This window comes from Drosophila sulfurigaster, chromosome 2R, assembly GCF_023558435.1.
Source record: "Drosophila sulfurigaster albostrigata strain 15112-1811.04 chromosome 2R, ASM2355843v2, whole genome shotgun sequence".
NCBI lineage: Eukaryota > Metazoa > Arthropoda > Insecta > Diptera > Drosophilidae > Drosophila > Drosophila sulfurigaster.
This window is the reverse complement of record NC_084882.1, coordinates 25,949,053-25,969,274: the sequence shown is the minus strand read 5'-3', so window position 1 is coordinate 25,969,274 and position 20,222 is coordinate 25,949,053. Positions and strand designations below refer to the sequence as shown.

At 37.8% G+C, this 20,222-nt stretch overlaps 1 protein-coding gene across 5 annotated transcripts in view; it reads right to left on the bottom strand.

Annotated features, from left to right (window-relative positions):
* Nucleotides 1-20,222, bottom strand: part of LOC133835894 (homeotic protein antennapedia) — a 120,330-nt gene that overhangs the window by 22,344 nt on the left and 77,764 nt on the right. Inside the window, exon 1 of one of the 5 annotated variants that reach the window (XM_062266053.1) lies at nucleotides 17,015-17,517. The exons of the other annotated variants lie outside the window; for them this stretch is intronic. The gene's annotated coding sequence lies outside the window, so the exon portion shown is untranslated. Of the gene's footprint in view, nucleotides 1-17,014; nucleotides 17,518-20,222 lie in introns of those variants that run through there. 5 annotated transcript variants of the gene reach the window in all.

Here is a 20,222-nt window from a genome sequence, read left to right as displayed (position 1 = left end):
GAATATTTTTTTATATTCCCACTTTAAAAGCTGCGCGTCAACTTTTCTCCCTCGGCATGTCTGCAGGGTATTTTATAATTCACACAACTTTCATGTCCATCTTTAGCCCTATTAACAATGTCATCGTCATCTGCAGCCATGTGCTTGCCTCTGCGTTGCTTTTGCTTTTGCCTTGCCTTGCCTTGCCACTTCCACAAAATGTCGCTGCTCCATATAGATGCTTATTTACTTATTCAAATCGTTGAGATTTCCCCCTCTTGCTCAAACCTCTCGTTCTCTCTTGTTTGGCCTCATCGACCATTTCATTTCCATTTCCCATCGCATGTCTCACTGACTCTGCCCTCGTCCCCTCTCTCTTCTTCCTGTCTCTGTCTCTCTATCCCTGTCCTATTCAACTTGCCGCCTGACACTTCTCTGACAGCGACAGGCCATGAGCAAAACTTTTGTTCTATATACAATTTTTTTTTGCCATGCTGCCTTTTTTTTGTTTCTTTCGTTTTGCTTCTTTGCCAGTGTCGGTTTATTCAGAATATGAGCAAAGCCAAGTTGCAAAAATGCTAAAACAAAAACACAGAAAAAAAAAACTGAGAGAATCGCCCAGCGCTAGAAGCTGAAGCTGAAGCTGTAGCTGGAAACTGGAGCTGGAGACAGAGCCAGTGAATGTCATGACAGGCTCAGTGACTTTGGGACCCGTGGCTAAACTCTGAATACTGAATACTGAATGCTGAATGTTGAGCACACACAGTGAATTGCTGACTAACAACGCTGTCGCGAAATATGAGTTCATTTTAGCGTTAAGACACGAGTTTGCTGAAAGGGATGTGCGATGTGTCTGTGTTTTGCCCCACTGTGCGCACGTGCTTAAATACTTTGGCAGCAGCAGAAATGAGAGAATACTTTTCAGGATGTGACACAAAATGCCGCCATCGTCGTCGCTGTCATCATTGTCTGCTTTAAAGATTACACAAAATATTTGTAAAAATACAAAACACAACAAGCTCACGAGGGGGCGGCGAATGTGTGTGCGTGTGTTCGTGTGTGTGTGTGTGGGCATGGCATTGGAGGAGAGTCAAGAGCGGGGGGGACTGTAGAGAAAATAAACTCACAGCTTTACAGAAATAACAACTGCGGAGGCAGCAACGGAAAATCAAAGAAAAGCAAAAGGAAAGAAAGAACAACCGAAACAAAAAAAACACATGAAAATATTTACAAAATATTTTCCACTTCAACGAAATGGAAAACGCGACCGCCCCAGTCGCAGTTGTTCTTCCTCCCCCGTCTCCCGTCCCCCGTTCTCTTCCTTTCCGTGACACGACTTGAGTTGACTTGGCTTTTGTCTGCGCGCTTCCTCCCCCTCACTCTGCGGCACTTATCCCCGCCTGTCTGTCCGACTCGCTGTCAGTTTGTCTTTCCGTCTAGCAATGGCTCGTTGGCTCCGTCTCCCATCTCTCCATCCCCCTCTTCGTCTTCGTCTCCGTCTCGTTGTCGGCGCCGTCGGCTGCCAAACGACAAAAAGAAAATGCAGCGCAGCGTGAAATGCCTCGGGAGCAAGACCAGCAACACTTGCCACACTTGCCACACTTGCAACAACGGCAACACCAACAACAATGCAAATCAAATGCGCGCCAAAAAAAAACAAATTGCAAACTGAACTTGACTGAGAAATCAGTTGCAGCAAAAGTATCTGCAAACTACATCTAAATGTATCTGTAGCTGCATCTTTAGCATCATGATGCGTTTCTCTTAAGTGAATTGTGTGAAAGAATAAAGACATCATAGCAAAGTAAAGTGTGCCTAGCTAATTCGCAATTTAACTGCACACTTCATAAATATATCTTTATGCGTATACACATATCTGTATCTGTGTATCTATATCTGTGCATTTCGTTGGCACTGCGGCTAAACAAGTTTTTAATTGATTTCTGCTGCATTGACCCACAAACAAATTTTCAAATTGCTCTGGCGCCAATTGAATTCACGCCTAAAAAGAAAATTTTGATATTCAAGCTGAAACCTGTTGAATGCATTGTGGAATTTTGTTTAATTGATAAAAATGTGGTGGAGAGCGCTTTTCGAGGGAAGTTAGTTGGTGTTCAAGAAAACAGTTTAATTAAATAGTTTATAAAAATAAAAGTGAATTTAGTATAGTATATGATTTAGAAAAGTTCGAATGAAGCTAGCTGAAGTTTAATAATTTTATGCTAAGATATTAAGAACTGCTTTTAAAGTGCATATTGTATAATTTGATTAGAAGACTTTTCAAGTTAAGTTTGTTTGGAGTTGAAGGAAATAATTTAAGCATATTATATTTATTCTATAAGTTTATATACTATAATTTGAGAAGAAGTTCAAGTGAAGTTAGTTGAAGTTGAGAAGTATAGTTAAATGAATTTGAGATTTTAGAGATGTTCAAGTAAAGTTAGTTGAGGTTGCTAAATAATTTAAGATTTTAGAGATTTCTTTCTTTTCTTAGTTAAAGTTTAAGAAAAAAGTTTCAAAATATGAGGCTAATATTTAGGGACTTAACAACTATATTGAAAAGGAAAAATTTAGCTATAAATTTCTCCATAAATATTTTACATTTGCTAATACAAATTTCCAAAAATGCAAATGCATATTTACTGAACTGCAATATTTAGTTTTTAAATGTATTTAGTGTGGCAAGAATACTAAGACTAAAATAATGTGTAATGAGTGACAATAACAATAATAATAACGTCTCTGATACTACTCTTTAGTGTTATAACACTTTTGTAAGTGCAAAACTAAATGATAGCTAATTAACAATTAGCATTTAACTAACTAAATAGCATAGTACTCTTTGTCTTATCTTATCTTCACTTATAATACTACAGAGTGTCTGTGTGTTTAACGAAGCCATTCACTCACTTCTATCTATGCTAATGTGGCAGAGCCTCGACCTGGCCCCAAATCCCTTTTAGAGGACGCACTCATTGCTCTCCGGAGACTGATTCTCTTACCGCCAGCGCAGAGTTTTGTGCTGCATGATATGATAATTATATATGTTGCACACAAAAAGCACACACAAAATGCTAAATTCATATGCAAACGGCCGTAAAACTTCAACACACAAGGCGGGGAGGAAAGTGGGCGGGGAATGAGGAGTTAGGTTTGAAATGGAGCGACAACTACAAGTCAAAATATAAAATGGAAAATGTGTGAATATTTCATTTGGTTGGCTTTGTGGCAAAAGCCAACATACAAAAAAAAGGAAAACCTAGCACCGAAATGCCACATGTGGCAACTTGCAGTGGCAGTGGCAGCGGCGGCAACAACAACGCACACGTCAATGTTAATTTAGTCAACGCCACAAAAACAGCACAAACAACATAACACAACACAACACACAACACGACAAAACGAACACAACAACAAATGAAACAATTCCATTGGGCATTGTTGTGGCCACCCGCCCCCCCTTCAGAAAAAAGAGCGCTCCCCTCCCCTTGACTCCCCCCGCAGGCGTTCGTTCAGGTCTGCCTGATTTCACATGTGCTTCTATGTCAACTTTCATGAAATTAGTTGGCAACATGACGAGCTGCCAGCCAGCCAGCCAAGCAGAGTTGTGGCCCAAACACGCCCATTAACAGGCGTCGGGAATCAGGGAATTCGCATCAGCAGCAACAGCAGCAGAAGCGGGTGAAAAGGGGGGGAAAGGGGCGAAGAGCTGTGCCTAATGCGCAGCTGACACCTTGCCAAAGTAGTTTTCGCTGTTTGCCGCGCGCGCGGTTAATTCACAGAACAGCAGCAAAAAGCTGAAGCCGAAATACACGCGTCCCATTGGGGATTTCACCAAACAGGCTTTGGCCTGCAGGGAAGAGGAGTAGGGGAGGCAGGCGCCATCGTCCTCGGGCCACGCCTCGTTTAGGATTTTTTGGACTGTGCACGTGTTGCAACAATGCCACAATGCCGCAAAGCGACGCCTGGCAACGGTTGCCGTTGGCATTCGCTGCTAATTAAAAAAATTTCATTCACCTCACCTCACCTCAGCTTGGCCTCTCCCTTCCATCCATCCCTTGACACCACTCCCCCCGCTGCCCCTGTCACTGTTTAGTTTAATTATTACAAATGGCCGAGAACTATGTTTGTACTGAAAGCCAACTGCAAATCTACACATTATAATATTTGCCCAAAACTGCAGCCACAAATTAATTAAACCTAATTAAATTGTCATTTAAATGCAACGCGCCAAATGCAGTTATCATTATGATTGCATAATTAAAAGGCATTTAATAGCGCATGTTTGAATGTGATAATAATGTTAAACGAAGTTGGAAAATAGTGTGTGAAAATTGTGTGCGAATATTGGAGATAAAACTTTGGACAACTCTAAATTAATATGAATAATTTGAAATTTTGTTAAGAATACTTTTTTAAAATGAAAGTATTATTATTAAATTAAAAGTAATTTTGGAAATCGTTAAGATATTTTTGCTTCAACTGTGTCATAAATATATTCACTACATTTAAAAAATATCTTGTTGAATACGTTAGTTTGTTATTTTTCTTCTCGGAGATAATATTGAAGTTTTAAAATTGAATGCAAAATGAAATAAATTCGTAATGAAAAGCTATAGTAAATATAAAGGAATTTGTGATATTTTCCCAGTAAGGAATAACATTCAAAATAATTCATAGATATTATCAGAACTGTGATTAATAAATATATTTGTCTAAAGCTTCCGTGTTTGTATATTTAGAAAATCGGAACAAAGATTAAGATAAAGCTATAAATTTTTGGGACTGGAAAATATAATTTTTCGCTTGATTTATTTCAATTAAGCAAAATAAGTAATGATCTCAGATATTATGTTAATTATAGTTCTTAAGATATTTATTTAAATCTCCGCAACTGAAAATTATGAATTTTTCTTGAAATTTTGTTCCAAAGAGTCATAAAATACATAAATAAAAATCTCAGAAATTATGAGAACTGTTAATTATAGCTGTCTAAACTTTGCACCTAAGTTATTAATGACTTTGAAATATCTACAATTCAATTTCCCATAATTCTCGTACTCGTATCCAACTTAAATCTGAATGGTTTCACATTCCGCAATATTATTGGCAGCTACTGATTAGACTCATTTGCCAGTCACCTAGCCAGCTTTATTCGAGCCCAAATCGAATACTGAAATCATAGCTGAAATCATAGCTGAATTCATAGCACCGCTTAACACTCCCCTTCCTCTGAATTTCTGTGCTGCCCCCCATCAAATGCGAAACGCAGCTGTTTAATCGATAAAAACATTTCAACTGCAATTTGGCTATCGCTTTTCGGCAGTGGCAGCAACAACAACGGCAACATTGACTACTTGTAGATACAATATGCTCGATGGCCATGGCCACACTGAGTTGTCCCCACATTAGATACAGATACTGAGATTTAGTTTGTATGCCCACGGGAGTACTCAGCCATGTGTGTGTGTGCGTGTGTATGTGTTTGTGTGTAGGCTGCGATAAATGCGGAACGAACGCAACAAGCAGCCAAGAAGCTGTTGGCAACCCTGGCCAGTGGCCAGCAAGCGATAAGCTTCTCGTCCAGCTGGCCAAGCTCCTTTTCTCCTTTCTTTCCATCTGACCATATGGATGAAAAACTAAAAATGGCATTAAAACAAAACGTAACGTAATCGCAGCCATAGCCACAGCGACGGGTGGATTTTCATTTTCCCTCTTTATTTTCCATCCACAAGGCGCAAATCGGAAAAACAACCCCGACCATGTGGGGTAAGTTTTTCCTCATGCGTTTGCCTATCTATATCGATGTGTTTTGTGTGTGTGTGTGTTGCCAATAGGGTGGTTTTTCTTTTCGTATTGAAGTTTTTCCCGCTTTCCTTGCAGTAGAATGCACACTTACTTTTAATTACTCTATTCAAAGCAAGAGACTTTGCATTGCGGATTGCATTTTAATGGCATTGTTATTTTTATCGCTTACTTCAAGTGTTTTCAAATATTGTTGTGAAGATATTTACCTGAAAGGAGAGAAAAAGAATTGTTAATAAAAATTAGTAAAACAGTCCGTATTATTAATGCTTAAATATTAATTATTAACTATAATTCATTAATAATTTGTCTTAAGTCAAGATGTAGTCAGAGTCTGTAATCAATTAAACATAATTGTCGCTTGCTCATGTTCGATGTCATTCACAGTTTCCCGTTGTACACAATTTCAAGCTCGATTGCATTTCAATTGGCCCGGCTCTGAAGCACTTAATCGGCTGTAAGAAGCAATTAAGAAAAAGTCAACTGCAGAACGCGAGCCCGAACACAACACAGCAAACACACTGCTGCTAACCAATTCCATTCAAGTTAGCTGGCAGCCAACTTCAACTTCAACTTCACAACTTCACAGAGAGTGTTGATTAAACAGCCATAAAAGCCAAGGCGCAAAAAAACAGCAACACTAACAGCACAAATAACAAGACTTGGCAAATGGCAAAGCGAGTGGCGAGAGAAAAAAAATTACTTAATTAGCTGAATCGGGAATCGACCAAAGTTGCCAAAGACAGGCGAAAGAAGTCTGCTGACCAAGTGTAAATTGAATGAAATATTCATGCAGCCCCAAAATTGGCAACGTTCGCTCTGATGTTTTATTGAATTGAAAAATCTCATTATCACCTCGACGCATTCTTTGAATGCATTTCAGGTCCGCTGTCGCTGTCCTCTTGTCGAGATTCTGCCAACGATTCTTTCGATTCAGGTACGTTGCTCGTTGCATCGTCATCGGAATCGTCAGATACTCGCAGCTAATTATCGTAATTATTGCAAATTTACAAATTGATATGAAATTGATTAGTGCCCCAGTGGAACGAACGCAACGTTCGTCCCAGCCCAAGAAGAACCCAAGACCAAGTTTCGCAGCTTCTCCGAGATGGGCAACAGTTGGTCAAACTTGTTTTTTTCTTCCACTCCATCTCCATCTCTGTTTGCCTTTTGCCTTTTAATAAATGCATTAAAAATCGATGGCAAAAATGCTAATTTGATGGTGAGAATTCAGCAAGTGGGCAAAAAAAAGGTGTTAAACTCAAATGAAAGGAGCAGAGTTGCCATCCTTCGATTTTAAATGATAAAAATGTTGATTTCCATGACAGCTGAACGAAACCCAATTAAATTTTTTGTTGCATCTGTACATTTGATGCATTTGAGAAGGAAATGATTAGGAATTTTTTATACAACATTAAGAATACATAATAACGATGAAGTTAAGAATAGTTTAATTTGTCTAGGAAACTTTTTGGAAAGAAGCAGAGTTGTCACCTTTGCTTTTACATGATTGAATAATTGAAATACAGAAAGGAGACACATTAAATTGGTTTCTTTAGTATATTAAATGCATTTAACCCGGAATATAATCATTCGATAGAGAACTTTAAATTTAACTAATTGCCATAGAGTTGCCACCAATATTTCGCTTAATTTCTCTAGTAAATAGGTGGCAAGGATGTAGAGTTGCAATCTTCCCTTTTGCATAATAAGAAAGTTGATTTTAAAGACAGCTCAACAGAAACCACTTAAATAAAATAATTTCTACAGCGAACTTAAAATATAAATATTTGCAATAGAGTTGCCATCACTTCTTGGCAAGCTGCATGCAGCTCTATGAAAAGTCGCTCAATTTGTCGAGTAAAAATGTCGCAACGTTGGCGACGAACACATAAAGAAACTCTCATGGTGAGAACAAATTTTTCAATTAAGCCATTAATTCACTCTGCGCCACACACACGCAAATTTACTCACACACACACACACACACACAGAGAGAAAGAGTAACAGATGCACACACACGATCGTCATGATTATTAGCATCATCATCATCATCAACATCATTATCATTGGCATTGTCGTTTGCCGTTTGCCGTTCCTTCTGTCGCATTATTTTATTAAGCATCCACAGTCACATTCACATTCACATTCACATTCGCATGCACATCTACATTTACAAGTATCCCAAAGTCCAAGCGCTGTCTCCAATTCAGATATAAGTATTTCCCTCTCGCTCTCACACTCTTCCTCTTGTTTGTATTACTCTCGCTCTATTCCGTTTCGCTTCCTCTTGTTGCTGTTGTTGCTGTTTATTTGCTCGTTGTCCACTTTTACGCAAATTTTATTCATGTTTGTCCCTGTGTCCGTCTCTTCTGTCTGTTTTGTCAGTCCGTAGTTGTTGTTGTTGTTGTTGCTTTTGTCGTTGTTGTTGTTACTCTGCTCGTTTTGCTCACATTGTAAAGTTGTCGTCACAAAAAAGTTGCTCGTTTCCCAAGCTCTTAACAAAAATATTCTGCCTGGCATTCAAATGAAATGAAATTATTTCAGCGCTGAGTTCTTAGCTGATCTGCGAGCTGAGATGATGATTAAGTGAATTGTTGTTGGCATATTTAAGATTAGTTTTCGAAGCAAATGGAATTATATTGATACAGAACAGCATCAGAGAGAGACACTGTGCAAGAATTTACATATAGTGTGGGAGTTACAAATAAAGAAATAAAGATAACAGTTAAATAAGAGGTCTTAAAAGTGTGTGAATTTGGCTTGAACTAGATAAAATGGGAAGTCACAAAATGATTATAAACATTATAATTAATTGTAACTGTTTAGAATTTGAAGGATCTAAATATTTAAATTTTCACTATTAAAAGAGAATTTTGTGTAACTTTTCGTTAGAAAACTATTTAAAATGTATTTGGAAATATATCAGTCTTTAAAAAGTATTCTCTTCAAACCACCCTAAAATTACATAAAGTTTTTATAAAGGCATTCTCAGTTCAATTATTAATTCTTTACAAATTCAAACAATATAGAAATATTTTTAGATAACTTTGTTCTTTGTAATATTTCCCAAATTCTAAACCCAAACCAAATATTTGTAATATATAAACAAATTTCAAAAATATTTTAATCCAAGCTAATAAAGTATTGTTACATAAATTTTAACAAACTATGTGTCATATTATTCCTTCAATCATAACAACTAAACACAACTAAACTGAATTTACTATTATATTGTATACAGAAGAGTATGACTAATGAAATGTCAGCAGTTCTTAAGGCTTCTTTAAATCTCCCTCTTGAGCGGCAATCGATAACTCAACTTTCCCATCGACAGCTGTGGCTCTAGGTTCGTTGGTTGCTTGGTTTATTTGGTGGCTGGCACCGTCTGGGCAGCAGAGGATTGGAATTGGGACTGGGGATTGGGGATTGAGGATTGGTATTAGGATTGGGGGCATGCAGACAGTTACTAATTTTCAACACCTTCGCCTCTGGTGGCACTGCGGGTTGCCAGAGTTGCGAGAGACGTCGCCGGTTGGTGGCAACTTGGTGGCGAGTTTTGTTGCAAGTTTCGCTTTGCCGCTTGCCGCTTACCGCTTGCTGCTTGCTGCCTTTTGCCGTTGGTGTTCATGCAAATCGAATACTTTTCACCTGCTTCCTTTTTTTGGCCTGTCGCTGGAAAAGCTCTCGGCGCTCGACGTGCGTGTGTGTGGCATGCATGCGTGTTGTTGCTGGTGGAAATTGCATGTTATTAGCATTAGCCGCATACACGATCCCTACCAACTGATACCGAACCATATTTTATTTATATGCGAGTATACTACTTGTGTGTGTTTCTCTTGTTCCCCCCTGTTCACCTCAAACAAATTTTGCGCGCTTAGACGGTTTATTTACCAATAACCAACGAGCGTTCACCACCAACCATCGCCACCGCAGCTAACAGCACCCTAACCACCGCTAGATTTTGTTTTTTTTTCATCGTATATAGTAAACCGCAACAGTGTCGCAGCATAATAAGAAGACATTACACCAACAACAGTGGCAACAACACCGCCATCAGCAGCAACAACAACAACAACAGCAGCAACAACATCAACAGCAACTTAGTATAACAACAGCAACAGCAACCTTTGCGTGCTAACATGCAATTTCAATGTAACCAAGCGGCTGGGCAGCAAGAGAAAGAGTGCGAAGGGAAAGGAGCTCGTCTATAAAGAATTGTGAATAAATTTCCAAATAGCAACCGACCGAACGATGACTACGCACAGTGGTGCAAACTTATGGCAAATGAAATGCATAAGCAAAAATAAACAATACTGAAATAAAAGACTACTTTGACTTTCTATTGGTCTACTAGGCGTATGCTTAATATTGTATATTTTCTTAGTAAATTGTAATTTAAATTCAATTTTTAATGAACACAGTTTTGTTTATCATTTTTATACCCACAGTGCGTATTCTAGTAAATATTACGTATACGCCACGTGTGCAAAATCGAAGCGACGCATGGCATTCAAAACGTACGCTTCTCTGTGTTTTGCGCTCAGCTGCCACACATAGATATTTGGCCAGAGATTCACAACTTTAGCCAGCGCGAAACCTCCATCAATATGAATTTTCCTCCTTCTCTGCTTTTTTGAATCCTAACCAGTCACGGGGTGCCGCAAAACTTTCTGTTTGTTTATCATTAAGACATTTTACACTTTACACTTTGCACACGGGGTTGCCTTTCATAATCTGCCGTTGGCATATGTCCTCGTATGCGATTGCGATTGTGTCTGTCGCTGTGTGTGTGTGTGGAATATTGGCGCCGTTGGCTGTTTGCGTTGAGGATTAAGCGCCAGCCACGACCAACTGCGACCAACTTGTAACTCTCTCTGCATCTGCCACGCCTCAATTTGTAACTCCCTCATATGGATGTGGCTTACATGGCTAGTTGGCTTGTACTTTTGTCGAGCTAATTACAATAATTTTTCTAATGTCGCTTGCCATAAAATTTGTAACGTGACGTGGCGATAGGCATCTTGCCTGCAAACAACATGACAATTTACAGAGTCCGACACGAACATCAAGTCCACCAAAACATTATTGAGGCCACAAAGGAGCCAGCCAGCCAGAGAACGGACTGGAAACGTGTGCAGCGATAGCCATCGACAGCGAATCACTGTTGTCAATCACAAGCTTCACTTGGCCACAGCGAGGAGTTAGAGATGGGCGCATATTGATAACAAAAATAAGTCAGAAAATTGGAAACGTAATTGCAGCTTTTATAAATACATTATTAAACAAATTTCAGACGTTATTGCTGCTTTTATAAATACATTATTTTTGAAGAATACGTTAAGGATATTTATTGCAAAGGTTACTTTATTTTCGTGTCACGACATGCGACCATCTTTAGTTGAAAGTAAGGAGTAAGCTGAACTCGAAATAGTAAAGATAAGCAGAGAAATTTAAAGGTAAGATTAACTTAAAATTGCAAACCAATTATAGATATATTATTTTATAAGAATATGCAACTGACATTTATGGTAAAAGTTACGTCACTGTCGTGTCACGACATGCGACCATCTCTAATTGAAAGTGCATATGTAATGAGTAAACTCAACTAGAGATAGCAAAGATAAGCCGAGAATTTTAAAGGTTAGGTAAGCGTAAATATGTACATTATTTGACTTTTATGGTGAAAATCAAGTTGCTGTCGTGTCACGACATGCGACCATCTCTAGTTGAAAGTGCATGTGTAACGAGTAAGCTCCGCTCGCTTCATTTGCAATGCGCAATAGACGCCGCCTCATCCAAGTTTACGTCCACGTCCACGTTCAAGTCGACGCTCGACCGCCCGAAAGTGTTGGCAATGTGCGCCGCCGGTGGCATTTAACCGCTGTAAATGAGTTTATCTGGCGCAATCAGCAATTTTCGGTATCCGCTTTTGAGTCAGCAATCGCTGCTCGAGACACAGACTGAGACGGAGACAGAGACAGAGACAGAAACAGAGACTGAAGCCGAAGTCGAAGCGCAAAGCCAAAGCCAAAGCTACCGATGACTTTGTTGCGCATGTGCAGCTGAATGTTAATTAATTGAAATGTACTCGAGCCACACGGCAGAGCGACACTGTGACAATGCGACAGCAGAAGACAACGCCAGCCAACAACAACAACAATGAACAATAAGTATACGGCATGTGGTACCAAGTGAAGCTCTCCCCATTGGCAATTGCGATCGCTGGCGATAAGCAAATTGCAGGCGCTGCAGTTCAAAGGAAAACGACAATTATGCGACACTAAAAAGCTGATTCTGAATTAAAACAAAAGCCTTGAAACTGGGGCTGCCCCAAAGGGTTGACAAAGGCAAGAGGGGGGAAATGTGGCTGTGGCTACATAAAAAAGATGGCGCTGAAAATTGGGTTGAAATTGATATAAAAGTGGGTGAACAAAGCGTAGCAATTGACAACGAGATATAAAAATAAATCTTAAAGAAAGATCTGGATCTATAAAATCTTGAGAGGATAAGATAAGTTAAAAACATTTAAGTTATAAACAAGATAAAGCTTCAAATGAAATCAAGATGAAGAATAAAATAATTTAAAAATGATTGAAAAAAGTTAATTTTAAATGCATTTAAAGTATTTCTAAAGAAGTGATTTATGTTTTAAATTACTGCCGCAATAGTAATTGAAATCGAATCAGTTCAGTAACTTGCTGCTAATTGCATTGACTTGGGACAGTTCCTACGCCTTATCCTTGCCACTACCTCGACTCCAGTAGAGCTGTCTGCTGCCGAGTGGCTAATGGCCCATTAATAACACAGCAACTACAACATTGACTGCAACTGCAACAGCAACAGCAACAACTTTCAAGTGGAACAGCAACAATAGCACTCTTGGCTAATTAAGTTATTTGCTGCTAGTTGGCAACTTGTTGCCGTCGGCAAAACTGAATGGTTGACATTCGAGTGCAATTGAGTTAATCCCCCCCCGGTAAGTCGCTGCCACAAGCTGAGCTGCAACAGCGACTCGCATTGCATTGTGTGCTCGCCTTATTTGTACCGACAACAACAGCAGCCACAACAGCAACAACATTAAGTTGACTCTGCGTTGGCGGCTCAACGCTCTCCTTGTACTCTTACTTGTATGTTAATTTGTTGCCGTTGTGCATCTTTTAGCCATCTTCAGACTGGTCTAGCAGCAGCAGCAGCGCGTGTCATCATTAACGTTGCTTCTTTCCTGGCTATTGTTGGCCCTTTTGGCATTGTTCTTCAGAGTCCCTTAGCCCCTTCTTCCCTATTACTACCTTAATGTCCCCAATAGTTGTGTCCAAGCCCATTGACCATGTGTATTTTCTTTCCAACAATAGCGACCACATTAATGTTAATGGCAACACCAGCGGCAACAGCACAAAAATGCGACAGTTGTCGGCACAGAATTGACCCAAAAACTGACTCGAAAACAGACAACAGGCCAGCTGAAGTGAAGGCTTAAAGAAAAGGTCTAAGCCAGACTTAAAAATGTTAGCAGCATTTATCATTTAATTTTATATTTTTTCCATTATATTTCTACTCTTCAAACTGCACTTCAAATTAATCTATAAACTTCTCAGTTATATATTTCTATTGTTGATGTTGACACTTGAAGCGCTTTAGATTAATTTGATACATGCAAAATAAAACTGAAAATAGGACGCATCAACTATAAAAGTCTAGTTGAATGTTTGTTTTCTGCAGATAATTAGTTTCATGCTTGACTTTTGCATAAATTTACAAGGTATGCAGGGACAGAGACATCTATTCGAGTTGTTCGAGATCCAGATTATTTATACCAATGTTAAATTTGACAAATCTATTGTGCCATCATTGGGTTAATCAGTCGCTAATTAATGAGTCTGCGACGAGTCGCCTAAAGACCCAGGTGACACAGTTCGCATTGAGACCAATTCATTGCCAATGGGAACTAGTTGACTCCCAAAAAAAAAAAAAAGTGGGTAAGAAAAAAAAAAATCACAACTCAGCTGCAAAAAATCTTCCCAAGCTGCTTTGATTAAGCGCTGTGACATTTCTATTGCTTGCTCGCCGCAAAAGAAATTGAAATTAATGGCAGATTAATCGTAATCGAAATCGGCATCGCAATCGCAGAGACTGAAACCGAATCATTCCGTATTAATAGATTCATGAATGTTGCACGAGTTTTTGCTTGTCTTGTCTGTCTGTCTGTCTGTCTGTCTGTTATTATCGGACTCTGCAATCGATCGTCGCCTTATGCAAATGTCGATGTCGATTTTGCCTTCAATTTTGCATAAGTGATCGATAACATTGGAATTGTGCTTGCACTTCGATGAGTGAGTGAGTGAATTGAGCATCATTCCAGAATCTCTAAAAACAATTCACATACTGTGTGTGTGTCGGCATATTTTGTTAGAGATTATCGGCGACAGGTGACAATGACAGCTTCATTATAAAGCAATTAGTGTGATGCACATCGGATTGTCTGTGTGTGTGTGTGCTTTGACTGCATTTACAGCTGAGCCCAAAGAGCACTGAGCACTGAGTGGCTGGCAAATTAATTTTTAATAAGACACACAGCAGTGCAGTGCAACAGAAACTGGCAGTGACAGGAGTCACATGGGAGCCAGGACACCTACACACAAATACAAACACTGTCTGACAGGCTGCAGTTCGGAAGCTCAGCTTGGGCCGAGTTTGCGTATGTTATTCAATATAACAGCATGTTGAACAACGCCAGCAACAAGCAACGGCAGCAGCAGCAACTATAACAGCAACAGCAACTGCGTCTAACGAATATGTAAACGATATGCTAGAAAAATGTCAGTCAAACTGTCGCTTCCAACACACGCGCAACAACAACGACAACGACAACAACAATTTTAGTCACTTGATGCTTGTGATATTGAAAATTGTTTTCTGCATTGCACATTTTGCATGGGCCGCGTTTTGTTGCATCGCATCCGTCCGTCGGTTAATAGTACTCAACTCAGAGCGAGTGTGTGTTCAGTGTTTAGTTACGAGTTTTTACCTCTCAACCAGCTGCGACTGCGACGGCAGCAACAACAAAAAAGCAAAAAAAAAATAAACACATTTATGGAAATTTATTCATAGAACTTATGAAACCGATAGACAACAATAACAGCAAACAGCAACAGCAACAAGAACAACTATAGGACAGCAACAAAAGAGGCTGCCTGACTTGACTGGGTCGCCTGTCCACTCGTCCATTTGCCCATGGGCTGCCTCCCCCCTTTTGTCCTGTCCCCTCCCCCCTTTGTTGACCACACGTCTGGAGGTTGTGAGCCTGGTTTAGTTTTGCCAAACAGTTTTCAGCGTTTTTGCTTTTCTGTTTTTTTTTTTTTCTTTTTTTTTTTTGCTGCCTCTGACCAGCCTTGGTTGAGCTTCTGTACTCGGTGAAATGATTGCCGCTGCTAGTTATATTTACTATATAAATACAATGAAACCTTCTCCCAAGCCTGCTCGAAAATGTTTGCTCAATGAAAGTGCAAATAAAATGGAAAATTATATGAAAATGTTATGCAATGATTTCACTTTAATTTGTGGCAGCTTACAGATTATTAAATAATACGTGTTTTACTTAAAACTGATCATTTCATCAGATTATTTATTTTTCGAATTTACAAATTTATTCAGTTAATTCATTTGTAAAAACGTAAAATTATATATATATATTTTATTAAAATAGTATTTATTTTATCTCTGAAATTTCTACTAATTTCCTTATCTATGTATACTATACAATAACTGTATATATATTAGACCATTATTATCTTCAGATAAACGCTTTCATTAGTAAGCAATGTTAAACAAATAAATACGTGTAATTTTGCAAGTTTATTCGCAAATGCAGTTGGCGTTTAATGTAATTGTTATTGTTGCATAAATACTTGACGCCATGTCGTGGCACATCATTATTATTATGCACACACACACACATGTGAATACACTCATACTCGCTGGCATACTCATTGAGTTGGCTGTGGGTAAACATATTCATGTGCAACGGCACTCAATAGATTCAACAGCAGAAAAACTTAAAAATATGAGCGAGAAATGATTTATGGCATTCGGCAACAGTGAACGAAGCGTATGCTTGTATCTGTGTGAGTGTGAGTGCATGAATGTGAGTACTGAGTACTGTGTGAGTATTCACATTTATATGCAGCACTGTTGGCAGCCAGTTGATTCTCTTATCTGTTCAGCATTTGAATCGTTTCATCTCTATGCGCTAATTATTTCATATGCTTGTAAATTGTTGTCTCTCTCTTGCTATCTCTCTCTGTATTTACGCTCTCCCTCTCTCTCTCTATCTCTCTTTCGCTTACAGTGGTCATCATTTTGTGTCACTATGCTGCCATTTACTTAGAACAACTTGTTTGATTATTGAACCACACAAGCGTTTAACTCGCCGCATTACAATTTTTGCAATGCGAGATTCGTAAATCGCAAATCGTAAATCGCGTTTCGCGTTTTGCGATTCTACGATTTGCGATTACCGATTACAAGCTAATTTGTTTTGTAAAACGTGTCTGTGTCGCTTTGTTTGTCTGGCAACTTCGAAAAGATTTATGAACTGTTTTAATGATCTAATTAAATCGCAACTAGCCATGAATAACATCAGTCGGCTCACTACACTTCACTTCGCTTCACTTCTCTACTTTATTTTTTACTTTTTGCTTCCAATCTCGCTTTCCTTCTCATCAATTATGAGGCAAATCTGATAGCTTAGATGGGGGAGCGAGTTTTTGCTGTGATTATTTTGTATTATCGACACGCGTTTATGCAAATTTAATTAAATAATTGATTCTAGAAAAACTCTCTTGATTAGAATGACGAGAAAAAATAGGTATTTCTGTTGTGAGAAAATGCATGAGAAAATGCATTTCATTTGAATTACGGGATTAAGAAAATAACTATCGAAAAAGTTCATGATTCTCAACATGAATTTACAATGGCAAACCTATTGGAATTTTATTCTAATTTGTTAAAAAGTTTAACACAATTAAATAAATGGGGTATTGTTTTCGCTCGAGCTAAAAATATGACTTTTTTTAGGTATATAAATAATTTATGTTCGTAATATATTTTAATAATTTTCGTAATATGTTTAAACACATTTTTAACATTATAGATGTATTTACTAACAATGTTTCTATTTTCATATTTACTTATATTTTTAAATATCATCTTACAATACGAAAATATTTACCTTAGTTCTGTGATTGTTTTCGTGTCTTTTTCGATATAATTCGTGTCTTCCGCTTGTTGTTGTTGTTGTCTTGGTTGTGTAAAAATCGGTGCCCAAAATATATAAGTGTGTATATTTCTATATATTTATATTTATATATATATGTATAGATATATATTTTGTTGTGTACTCTGCTCAGCTTAGTGAAGTGCGTAAATATTTATGTTCTTTGTTTTTTAGTTAAATATATATATACGCTCGGGCTATATATTCATATATACAAATCGACGTGATTTCTTAAGACTCTCGCGTATGTCTAATTACATATATTTAATATCACAATTTTCTTTTTAAAAACGTCGACGTTTTATTAGAGATTTACACTTAAATTAACCGATTCCGAATTACGTTTATTGTTGATTACTTTATATATATAATTTATATTTGATGTTGTTGTTGTTGTTGGTTTATTTACAAAATCGACAATCACAATTTTTTGGTGAATTTATAAACGATAACTAAGCACAATTTATATACTATACACACACATACACACAATCAATATGTACATATAGAAAAATCACCAAATGAAACGTTGCGAATGTTTTGATGTTGAGTTTTTGGATTGTGTTTCCGTTGCTGTTCTTGTTGTTATTGAATTGTTGTTGTTGTTGTTGTTGTTGTTTTGGTTGTCGAATTGGGAGATGAACTTTTTTGAATTTCTTGAAATTTTGCAAACGATACAAAAGCAAAATGAACAAAACTCGCGCCACAACGATGGCAATCAGAACGATAAACGAAAGGACGAGAAGACGCAAACGCAAATAATTTCGATGTTGACGGGTCGACTTGCGTTTTCTACCCATAAACAACAAATATATTGTATATTATGCACGGTCAAAATCAATTCGGCGAAACTCTCTTTCTCTCTCTCTCTCTCTTTTGTGTCTCGTGTCTCCTTCTCTTTTCCTTGTGCCTGCTTCAGTCTGGCCTGCTTATCAGCATACGTTGCTTATCAGTTGCGTTCAGAGCTCAGTCTCACTCTCAGGTTTGCGTTTTTTTTGAGTTCGGTGTTTTGCTTTTGCTGAGCCAGCGCCAAAAATTGTCAAGAGTCGATGCTGTTGCTGAAGTTGATGTTGTTGATGTCGTTGTCCCACTGCCGGTGACATCTCAGCCCCCGCAGAACGAAGTGTAAGAGCGAGTTCAGTTTTCGGGCTGCTGCTGCTGCTGATAAGGCAATTGGGCGCAATTGTTATTGCAACAATTGTTTCGAATTAAATAATACAACAACAAAACTACGAATACGAACACAATCAATTAAATTGAATTATTTGTATTATTCTCCTTTTTTCTTTTTTTTGATTGCGGCTGCTTTTGTCAGTCCACATACGATTTTCTACGTATTTTCCATGTCATTTTCGCGCACAGTTTTTACTCATTCGGTTCCACACGTTGCCCTCCATCATTTAGCGCCAAAAATTCAGCGTTGCACAAATTCGACTTATTAGCGATATTTAAAACGATTAAAACACACAGTACACACAACCCGAAAAAGTTCTTGAAAATTGCGCAAATATAAATTGATTTTTCCTTTATTGGTATTTGATTTGAATTCTTTTGTTCGGTACGATAAAAAATTTTTACGTCAGTTTTTTGGAATGAAGTTCGCGAGAACGAGCAACCGAGTTGCGAGTAGCGGCGGCAACACGTCTATTTGGCACGTTCATTCATTCACAACTAACCGTAAAACGCTCGTAAACATGTATCTTTCGCATTCATTCGAAACAACACACAACTTATGGATGGATACACGGCAACATGTTGCACGCGAAACGTGTTGCCTGCTCTGTGTTGTTGTCGTTCCCTCGACAAACTCGACAGACTGAGAGCGCGACTCTGGCCTCTGGCTGGCTGTTGACTGGCGAATGAGCGAGCCGGCAACACAGAAAATGATAAATGGCGGCATTGTTTTTGGGCAACGGAACTCGCAGCACACTGCGGGCCATCGAAATAGCAACAAATTGGAACTCTTTCGTTGGAAAGAAATATAAATAATACTGTAACAACTTAAACTTTTAAAATTGGATTTAATATAAATTAAATAAGTAATTATACTACTTTAATAGTTTCACATAAAATTTAAGCAAATTTAAAATATAATTGAGTCTTCAAAATAGTGTAAATGATTGAATGAGAAAATGTTAACATTAAAAAGGCTTGTTAATGTAAACATTATAGAATTAAAAATGAAATTGGACATAAATAAAATTAAAAATAAATAAGTATCAATTTTAATTTCGGAAAGACTCTCTATTAAATATAAAATATTGAAAGTCAGATTAAATTAGATTATAACTAGATAATTGCGAAAATATTTGAAAAATGTAAAATTCATATTTCCAATCATTGAACTGATTTCTAATTTAATTAATTGCAATAATTTAATATTTATTTTGAAATAACATTCTTATATTCATTATCATCGAAAAATAAATAAAACTACTATTATTATTTATTTCTTTATTTCTACGAGAAGTCGTAACTTCTTCATTATTGCATGACGAGCATTGTAGCCTTCGCAACATTTACCCAGCAGGCGTGTTGCTTGTGCGTTGGCAACATGTTGCCAGCATGTTGAGCGCGCGCTGCAAACTTTTTGGCTGCATGTTGTTAAGCACACAAATGAAGTAATAACGAAATAATTGCAGTTAAAGCATTTGACAGCAAAAAAAAGAAAATGAATCAAAATGCATAAATTAGGTGCACATTGAGGCAAATTAAAAGCTAATAAATACATATGCTATCCTCAACTTAGAGCGACTGCAATTGATAAGCGATAATCGTGCACACGGATAATAAAAAAAAAGTTTTAAATTGAAATTGAGATTCAGATTCATATTCAGATTGAATCGGAATTGAAACAGTGAATAAATAATAGAAATTCAAAAAATGTCACATAGTCACATAGTGGTATGAGCGCCTTTTGATATTATGCCGATAATTGTGGTCATGAATATATAATAATTCTAAAATATATTCAATTTCGGTGCTGGCCATTTGGTAAAAAGGGGGTTGCACAGGGCGGAGTTGGCGACCCAACTCTGAATTTGCTGCCGCAAAACCCTTTCGGATTCTCTTTTTGTGTTTTTGTGGGAAACAGGCTGAACTTGAATTTGAGTTGTGGCACAGCAGCAACAACAACAACAACATAATCACAAAAATTACCGCC